The following is a 9,204-nucleotide window of genomic DNA, read 5'->3' as shown; positions in this document are numbered from 1 at the left end:
TACACTTGCATTCTCAATTTGAGTATGCACATTGTCATTATTGATAAATGTGACTTGATAAATTTTAAATCTTGCTTATGTTGAACACAAATATATGAGCTTTTTTCAACTTTGTAAACTTAGTTGTTTAGTTAACCCACTGTTGTCTTAATGTTCAGCCCATTTGTTTAAAGATCAAGTTGATTTGAATTAAAGCCCAAAGTGTTTTTATGATTTGTTTTAGTGCCGTCCAAACCGCTCGTCGCTCGAACTCGCTCGCCGCTCACTCGGAAATTGCTCGAAAACTGCTCGCTCGTTTTTTCGCTCGATTGTAAAGAGCCGCTCTGCTCGGTTCGGTTTGTAAACGAACCAAGCAAACGAGCAAGGGTTCGCTCGATTCGGTTCGGCTCGATTATTTTTAATTCGTTTTATTATATATATGTACATATAATAATATATACATATACACGTATTATTACATTTGTACAAAGATGTAATTATTTTTTATAAGTATATTGAATAATGATATTGGAATATTGAATAATATTTAGTGTACCTGCAACATTAAAGAAATAGAAAATAACGTGAGGGTAAACACACAAAACCTAATTTCTTAATATGAGTCTTTCTTTCATCTTCATCCACAGCCGCCACAATCAATTCTGGTCCATCATCAAGGCATCACCTTCTCTATTCATAGTGTCACAGTCCATGCCACGGCTCCACTCCACTTTATCGACGCCGCACGTCGGAGTCGGAGAATCATAATCTCTTGCCGGAATCGCTTCTAATGGTTAATCACAGGCCGTTCTCCATCCTAAAGTTTCGTCATCTCGTCTTCTTCATTCCAATCTGAGCGAAAACGAGCTGATCCGAGTCGCTCGTTTCAATTCGAGCCGAGTTCGAGCAACGTTTTTCCGCTCGTTTACTTAAATTCGAAACCGATCCGAGCCGCTCGGTTTCAATTCGAGCAGACGCTCGCTCGGTTCGGCTCGGTTCGTGAATAGCCCTAATTTGTTTATAAGAAGTTGATTTAAATTAAAGCCCAAAGATAACTAGAAAAAAAATTAGTGGTCAACAACAATATTACAAGAATCATAGAATTGCAACATTTTTCCAATAAAAGATTGAAAAAAATCATAGAAAGCATATGCAGGATTGCCCTTTTGTTACATTAATCCATTTATTAAAATTTGTAACTAAGAATAAATTAAAAATGGTGAAAAGTTAAAAAAAAAAAAGGAAACTAGACAAAAAAAATTTTTTGTTTTTTGTTTTTAATAAAAAAATGTAGTTTCGTCAATGTTTATGAATTTTATAATTCATATGATTTATTATTTTTCTTAGTAATAAAAAACTTCAATTTTAAAGTTTTATTTTAACAATTTTAGTATAGGATCGCCATATTCTTCAAATAATAAAAATCAAATACATACATCCAACTATGTGTCCAACCTTGAGCAATGCGTGTATAACATTAAAATGATACGACTGTTATTAAGGTGACTTATGAACAAATTGTGAGATCGTGAATAACAACGTATGTTTAAAAACTTTGTAACTTAACGGATGCATCTACCATCATTAGAAGATAAGTTTTCATTTAAAGTAATTGGTTGTGAAAACTACTAGCACCCAATAATAAGCATTTAGAAGTTGAACATGATGATATTAGAGATTTTAAGTTAAATGCGTTCCTTGTCATTGCCCAAAAATTTATGAAAGTAAACATTCCATTTATTGAAACATAGAAGTTTCTAGCTAAAGTGTCATAAAACAATGGACCAATTTAGGAAATGATGTTTTGTTTTGTTTTGTTTTGTTTGTATTTAGGACGAAAATAAGTGGAGTTAAAAGTATTCTCGGCCCATATTAGGGAACCACTTACAATTTATCATTCTAAGCATTTATAGCTAAGATGGATTTTTGGCACTATGAAATGTATAGTGACCGACCATAAACGTCTAAATATCTAATAATTTTTGTAAGTTATCATGTGACATTTTCTTTTATTTAAGACAAATAGGTGCAAGAGACTAGCTTAGCAATGGCGGTCCTAAATTTTTTAGTATACATGCGATCTAATCCCAAGCAACACTCAAAAACTTCACCGACATCATATAACATGTAATTCAAACAAATTTCTAATGAATTTCCAACAACAGAAAAAAAAACCCTTCGATTTTGCAACAAAATAATATCAATATGATTTTTTGTTCGAAAGTTGTTGCTAACTCTCCATTAAAAAAATACATTTATCAATTATGTTAATTACTTTGTTGAAAAACATTACAAATATAATTATTTATGTTGTTTATAGTTTTATACTTTTGTCGGAAAGTTATAGCAAATTAGACAAAGAAAATAAATCAAAAAATAAAATAGGTATTGTTGGAAAACTGTAGGCTCCTTTGTAACAAATACTTTTGTGGCAATTTTAGTAAAAGTTGTTAGAAAAATGATGAAAATGATTTTCCCATGTAACTTTTGGTAAGAAAATCATTGGAAAATGAGGTTTCCAATAAAAAATCGCCTTAAGTAAGAAAATGACTCAGTTTCTTGTAATCAAGTATACGTGTTATTACGTAAAGTAAAGGCTTATATTCATAATAGCACGTAAACTTGAACTTGATTGGAACATTATTAAAAGTATGAATTTGTTATAACCATCTTAGCCTTATTTTTTTATTCATTTTTAGATATTAGTTTGTGAAAACAATATTTGAATACAATAAATCATAGAATGAATTATGAATCAATTAATCATATGAATGAAGAAAATTTCAGGACAATAGTTGTGTGTGGTGGAATAATTATTCGATGTTTATTTATGCATTTGCGATCACATGTATTTAATTAAAAAAAACAAAAAAACAAAAAATGGGTGTAAAAGACCAACATTGTAACCCTAGTTTTTGTTTAATCTTGAATTATAGGTTGATGCACTGTCTTTTACATAAAGAGCTATGCCCCTCTGTCCACCCCACCATTTTTTGGACATGCTATGGATTAATGTTTTTGTTTCCGTCCAATATATATTGCATTTTATACTTTATAGCATCTCCAAATCAAATATTTTCTCATGTGCTATACATTATATATTATATAGTATATACCATGTGTGTATTTAAATGTGTGTGGAATGATGCTAATTTTACTATAAATAATAATATGTTAAGAGCTATGAAAACCACTTTAATACGTGTATTATTCGTTATATAAATACCCAAAATTCACATAGATTTCAATGTGTATATTATTATGTATTTTTGTAGATATTTTATTTGTTGATGATTTTAGTGTTATTTACTCATGTTAGTTTAGTTGTGGTTATCCGCGACAACTTGGGTGATCTAATGTTGTCAATATAAGCTTAACAAAAAAATTACACTTGTTTTGTCAATCACAAAAAATTTGAATCTTAACAAATTTTAAAAGCCTACGCCTTATCCAACATGTTAATACTGCTAGTCCAAAAGTTTTTTTTTTCATAAAATATGATAGAGTGTGTATAGTAACTATATGATAGTCTTTTGTCTCTGTGTATAAAAGTTGATATGATAATCGAGTTATCGAGTGTTTGCAACTTCAAACAACAATGGTACAAACAAAACCCTCAAAACACACTTAATATTTTATGTTTACAAGTATATTTTCCAAGTTCTAAAACTATTAAGACATCATAAAATAAATCTAAACAAAAGCTTATCAACACCTCAAGCAAACAACTCTTCTCCCACCATATATCATCACACAAAAAACCAAACCGAACTTAACCCCCCCCCCCCCCCCAAATCGACCCTTGTATCGTTTCTCCATTCTTTTGTTCGGGCTTAAGATTTCATTAAAAAAATATCACTTTGCCTACACAATAATATCAACCACCTTTCTTGAAATACATTATGATGGCAAACTTTTGAAAAGACTTTGCCTTTCAACCACTACTGATCTTGCTCTTTGTAACTCTTCAAGAGTCTCAATATCATTACTAGTTTTGGGCTCATTTTTCACTGTTTCATCAGCACAAGGCCCATAAGCCCAACTACATGCCATAAAATAAAACAAATTCACAAAGCTCATGATTGCAAGAACCCAATAATAACTATCATACTTCCCTTGGTTTATATTAGTTGCAATCCACCCTTCTTTACCACCATGTTTTGTAACTCTTTCAATTGTGCTTAATATAAGACTAGCCAACAAGTTAGCAACCGCCATTCCCAGCAGGAACAGAGAGGCTGCTATGCTAGACATACTTTTAGGAAACTCCGAATAATAAAACTCATTCTGACCGATCGCACTAAAAGCTTCCGCTAATCCATGTAAGCAGTATTGTGGGACCAACCACATTGCTGACATGGCAATAACGGCTTGCGGGTTGTTTACCAACCCTTGTTCTTTCGCATGGTTTCTTCTAGCACGCTCAAACCACCGCGGAAACCACCATGGCCATAGTGGAGAAAACTAAACCGATTCCCATTCGCAATTTAACACCAAGATGAACCGGCTTTCCTCTTATTTTTGACGCGAATGGGATTATGACACGGTCGTAGAGGACGACCCAAAGGGCTAGAACCGCGATAGTGAAGAAAGCGAAGGATCCGGCTGGGATTTGGAAGCTTGAACCTAAGTGTCTATCCATTGTGCTTGCTTGGATTACGGGAAACGAAGATTGACTGACGTTTATCGACATCATTATTCCTGATGACCATAATGGTAGTACTCGGATTAGTGCTTTAAGTTCTTTCGACTTGTTCTACCGTGCATAAACTCCATGGGTCTAGAGTAATCCCATCTGAAGTCAAGTCTTTTGGGTTCTGAATGATGCAAGCCTTGTTCAAGAACCTACATAAAGATTAAAGTTCATATCTTTATAAGCTTTGTTCAAGAACCACTAAAAGAATTAAAGTTCATATCTTTACAAGCTTTGTTCAAGAACCTACATAATATATAAAGTTAATATCTTTGCAAGCTTTGTTCAAGAACCAACATAAAGAATTAAAGTTTATATCTTTACAAGCTTTGTTCAAGAACCAACATAAAGAATTAAAGTTAATATCTTTGCAAGCTTTGTTCAAGAACCAACATAAAGAATTAAAGTTTATATCTTTACAAGTTTTGTTCATGAACCTACATAATATATAAAGTTCATATCTTTGCAAGATTTGTTCAAGAACCTATCTAAAGAATTAAAGCTCTTATCTTTCTTGCAAAATCGTAAATAATATAGGTTTCAACGCGTATCATCAGTGGCAAAACTTGAATGAGAACGCGAAAGGGGGGGGGGGGCTCAAATTTTTTTTGTCATAAAATAGTAAATTTTACATTACTGCACAAAAATAAATAAAATAAGAAAAAGGGGCCAGGGCCACCCAGGCCCTCAATATGCTTCGCCCATGCGTATCATGACCTGTTTTGACCTGAATCCAGTTCAAAATGTTACCCAACACACTCAATGCGCCCATTTTTACACCTCTAATTGTAATCAAATTACGATTAAAACGACCAAAAATATCAATTCAAAAATGATACCTTAAGCTCGTCGTGGGCCGAGATTCGGGAAATCTTTATGATAATGCCACCCATCAGAATTTGCAGGCTGATAAGGCAGCTTTCTATTCTTATAAGCCACCACAATCACTTGCAAGAAGCTAGTAAATATACTCCTTTTAACCTTCATCTTCACATAAAGTGAAGAAGCAGCAAAAAACAAAAGAGTTGCCAACAACATAAGAACAGCAGGCACTCCAAATCCCACCTTCCAACCAGCATGATCTTGAATATAAACAATACCCGTGAACGCTATCAGAACCGCAGTCGCACCAGCCGCGTAATACCACCCGAAGAAGCTTTCCAAGGCTCTTTCATTGTTAACATTGTTTTTGTTGTCAATTTGTTCAGCACCAAATGCTAGAGAACATGGTCTTACACCACCTGATCCCATGGAGATGAATATGAATGCAAAGATTAAGAAGGCATATTGGGAGTGTGTTGATTGTTTGCATGTTTGAGTGAATTGGTTGCATGGAGGTGGTTTTAGTTGTGGGATCATTGTGGTTAGCCATAGCAAGAAGGTTCCCTGTTGGTATAATAATAATAAACAGTGTAATTAGTTGTTTGGTTATTGTGGTGAATAAAGGCAAGAATGGTTAATAGTGACATAAAAATGGATGTTCATGAAATAGTAAAAACATTGCAAAAATGTGATAAAAAAAAAGCAAACACACACACACGCGCACACATTTTTTACTTTTTTCGCTTGCCAGTTTACCAAATTTTTTTTTTCATTTTCTACAAATTTCATGATTTTTATTAATTTTCTAATTTCCAAAAAAAAAAAAACTTTAAATGTAACATATTATTACTATTACTATTATTATTATTAATTCAATATCACACAAAGTGACAATCTATTCACACCGTCTCAAATCTAATCCCACGCTAATTGAAACGGTTGCACGATAACATCGTTTGACCAATTTTTTTTAGAGTTTGATTGTTTATAATGGGAACAATCATCCAGATATTGGCCTAATAGCCGTTCAAAAACGAATTATTTTAAAATTTTTAACCTTTCAAATTATTTTAACCTGTCTATAGTGGGAACAGTCATCCATATATTGGTCAAATAGCCATTCCGATAAATTATTTTAAATTTTTGGCCTTTGGAATATTGTTTGTTCAAACAGTTGTTTCGACCAATGATTTTCAAAGTTTGACTTTTTGGTCAAATTTGACGTCACAGTGTTTTGTGGACGGTGTTTGACCTGTATGAAATCAGGATGATGTTACTATAACATAAATTTTAGTAAAAGGGGCAAAGTTATAAATACATAGTGAATGCAATGTAAAAAAATTTAAAAATTCAAAATGTATTTGTCAAAGGCAGGGGATGGGCTTCTATCATGATGTTATGACATAGGGCAGGTGGACCAGAAAGTGCATTCTGCAGAATGCAAATTCAATGTTCACTTGAGTTTGTGACCAAATTAATTAAATACCCTCCTGGTCAGCTTATAGTTCTTTTTGCAAGTTGGTCAACCTCAGAAATACTGTTCATAGATCAAAAGGCAACAACATAGGATTCACTTATTATTGTTACATGATTTCATTTTAGGTGAGTTTACGACAAAAGCAACCAATTGATTATTTCTTGATGTTTTTCTAAAGCAAGCTCGGGCTTAACTCAATCTTGTCTAGTTTATTATTTATTAATTAATCAATATACGTTTTTATTATTTTTATGTATTTTGAGGGGAAAAAAACCTTTAAAGAGGCTAGCTCGGCTTGAATTCATTAGTACCTTAAACAAGCCAAAGTTAGGCTCAAGTTCACCTATGCAGTGTAAAATTAATGCATAAAAGTCCAAAAACAAAGAAAATTTTAATTAAAAAAACACATAGCTCTAAACGACTTCATATTCAAGGCTCGATAACTAACGAGCTTTTTATCGATTCGAGCTCAAGTAGTTCGCACCTCTAAAAAAACACTAAAAAGATGTTTTTATGAAGGGCAGCTGCCTCTATCTTTTGTGTGTAGGTCCACCAAGAACTCAGAATATTTATAAACAAAAAACAAAAAAATTATAAATAATTACCAGGAGCGAAAAGCAAGAACCCAAACCGATGGTGAAAAATCGACCCAAATACGAATCCGAAAGAAATGCACCCAAAACTGGAGCAAAGTTAGAAGCTGCAGTCCAAAGAAAGAGTATATTTGTGCCTTTAGCTACACCAATCTTGTAATCACTCATCAAATAAAGTATCATATTTGGCACCAATCCATAACTTGCCACCTTCTCAAACGCCTCATTTGCTGCAAAAAGATTCAAGATTTATCAAAATCAAGCTCAAAACTTCAAGATTCAAGAAACCCATGATGCCAAATCACAGAAGCTTCAAGATTTAAGAACCCCATGGTGTAAAGTTACAATTTTTTAAAAATTTCAAGATATTTTTTTACACAATATATATAATATTTGAAAACATCCAAATGATTTACGATTCAGTGGGTAAGCTGTCAACAAGCTACGCTGCAACCCCTTTTGGATAACAAACCCAATCCTACTAAAGTTTCAAGATTTAAGAATGTGATGTCAAACTACAAAAGCTTCAAGATTCAAGAACCCCATGATGTCAAGTTACAAAATTTTCAAGATTTAAGAACCCCATGATGTAAAGTTTCAAGATTTTCAAGATTTCAAGAACCCCATGATTTAAATTACAAGAAGTTTCAAGATTTAAGAAACCCATGATGTCAAGTAACAAAATTTTCAAGACTTCAAGATTTAAGAACCCTGTGATTTGCCATTCAAAAAGGGTGACGGCACAGATTGCTTTCTGGTTATCTACCTCTCTATTATAATTGGATCATTTTATTTAATATATGGAGTATTCATATAAAAAAAATACTAGAAGTATCAAGATTTAAGAAACCCATGATGTCAAACTACTAAAGCTTCAAGATTTAAGAACCCCATGATGTCAAAATACAAATTTTTCAAGATTTCAAGATTTAAGAACCACATGATGTAAATTTTCAAGATTCAAGATCAAGAATGTGGATATTACATATTACAATATTACATACCTATGATGAATGGCATGGTGACTAGACCACCTTTCTTTCTTGTTTCAAGTTGTTTAATTTCATGGTTAAACTCCTCCACTTGCTCACCCATTTTTGTGTGTTTTCTTTCACTTGCAAGACACACAATATGGAGGCTTTCCCTTTATATACTGGTGCTAGTTATGGGTTGGCTTATTACTTTATTTTTTATAAAAAAAACAAAGAAACTGTTGAGTTTTGGATATGAAATTGCTCAAGAATGGAGTGTAGTAGAGTCAGAGAGTTAATATTTTAAACATGAAAACACATGGGTTTGGTTTTCAACCAAAAGTCCAATCTTTACACTGCTACTTCTCAGAGTTAGTGAGTGATAAGAAAGGGCAAAGACTGAATTATCTATTTTTTATTTCATTATAATATCAACTAGGTTGTTACCTGGCGCGTTGCGCCGGGCTGTTATGTGTTGGTAACACCTGGGCGTTGTATCTGTAAGTTGGCGCGAATTCGGTTGCAATCGGCTATATTATATACGGTACTAAAATTAAACCCAAAAAAGAATTCCTCAAGCTAACGTATTTAAACAAATTAAAAAACAAAAAACCACAACACCTTACTTTTTTATTGCTTGATTTAGTATGAAGCCGGCGTTGTTTCTGT

The 9,204-nt window shown here is 32.9% G+C and overlaps 1 pseudogene across 1 annotated transcript; it reads right to left on the bottom strand.

Annotated features, from left to right (window-relative positions):
* Window positions 1-3,807: 3,807 nt before the first annotated feature.
* Window positions 3,808-8,911, bottom strand: LOC143604226 (protein NRT1/ PTR FAMILY 1.2-like; annotated as a pseudogene). The gene is made up of 4 exons (XR_013148248.1): window positions 8,569-8,911; window positions 7,577-7,794; window positions 5,512-6,058; window positions 3,808-4,824 (listed from the first exon to the last, which is right to left on the bottom strand). The product of XR_013148248.1 is annotated as a protein NRT1/ PTR FAMILY 1.2-like (transcript).
* Between the last annotated feature and the right edge of the window lie 293 nt (window positions 8,912-9,204).

This window comes from Bidens hawaiensis, unplaced genomic scaffold, assembly GCF_021521415.1.
Source record: "Bidens hawaiensis isolate Kalapana, Puna unplaced genomic scaffold, B.hawaiensis_p1.1 tig00064459_1, whole genome shotgun sequence".
Taxonomy (NCBI): Eukaryota; Viridiplantae; Streptophyta; class Magnoliopsida; order Asterales; family Asteraceae; genus Bidens; species Bidens hawaiensis.
The sequence above is the reverse complement of the archived record's forward strand: the minus strand, read 5'-3'. Positions and strand labels throughout refer to the sequence as shown.